The sequence below is a fragment of the Mandrillus leucophaeus genome, unplaced genomic scaffold (assembly GCF_000951045.1).
Source record: "Mandrillus leucophaeus isolate KB7577 unplaced genomic scaffold, Mleu.le_1.0 Scaffold12, whole genome shotgun sequence".
Taxonomy (NCBI): Eukaryota; Metazoa; Chordata; class Mammalia; order Primates; family Cercopithecidae; genus Mandrillus; species Mandrillus leucophaeus.
In genome coordinates, this window is record NW_012100320.1 from 4,664,441 (window position 1) to 4,665,300 (window position 860).

The window sequence follows — 860 nt, forward strand, 5'->3', positions numbered from 1 at the left end:
GATCGCTTGTGCCCAGGAGTTCAGGGACTGCAGTGAGCCGAGCCGTGATCATGCATTACACTCCAGCCTGAGTGACAGAGCAAGACCCTGTCCCCAAAAAAAAAAAAAAAAGCTATTAATACAAACATGTATACGTTTGTGATTGTGTCACAGTGGCAGTTTAAAGGAGAAATCCTTTGCCAGAGGTTGCAAAAGCTATAAAAGTTAGAGTGGAACAGTGCTTCAAGGGAAGAGATTGGTTTTCATTTTATCTGCATTGTTTGAATATATAAGTACATGATAACTTCAATAGGGATACCAAAACAAATAAATAAATTTTAAAAAGAACATGAAAGGCCAGGCGCAGCAGCTCACACCTATAATCCCAACACTTTGGGAGGCCGAAGCAGGTGGATCGCTTGAGACCAGCCTGCCCAACAGAGCAAGACCCGCCCCCCTCACCCCGCTATCTCTACAAAAAAAGAAAAAAACTTTTTAAAAAGTACATGTAATTTAAAATGAATACAACTTTTTAGAAATGTTGGGCTGGCAGGGTTGCCGGCTTATTTGGTGAGTCTTTCACCTCGTTTGGAGATAGCGAGAGCAACGAAGAGAAAACATTAATTACCAGGTATTAGTATTAATACGGCGGCTCCATTCCCACATGGACCTGGGGGGACAAAAACTCCTAATCTTGGACAGCTGCGCCCAGCCCTTCTTCACCTGCCATCCAGGTATCATCCTAGTCTTCCCTCCGTCTCTGGGGTGGGTCATGTCCAACCCTCCGCCCTGGTCCAGGCCACTGAGGGAAGGGAACAAAACTGAGGCCGGGAGGGCCGGGCCCCAGCCTGGAGCGTGTGGCTCCGGGCCTCCCCCGGGTG

General features: G+C 47.6%; 1 protein-coding gene across 1 annotated transcript in view; it reads left to right on the forward strand.

The window, feature by feature from the left end:
* Positions 1-598: 598 nt before the first annotated feature.
* Positions 599-860, forward strand: part of DIS3L (DIS3 like exosome 3'-5' exoribonuclease) — a 54,718-nt gene continuing 54,456 nt past the window's right edge. Inside the window, exon 1 of the mRNA XM_011968426.1 lies at positions 599-744. The gene's annotated coding sequence lies outside the window, so the exon portion shown is untranslated. The remainder of the gene's footprint in view (positions 745-860) is intronic.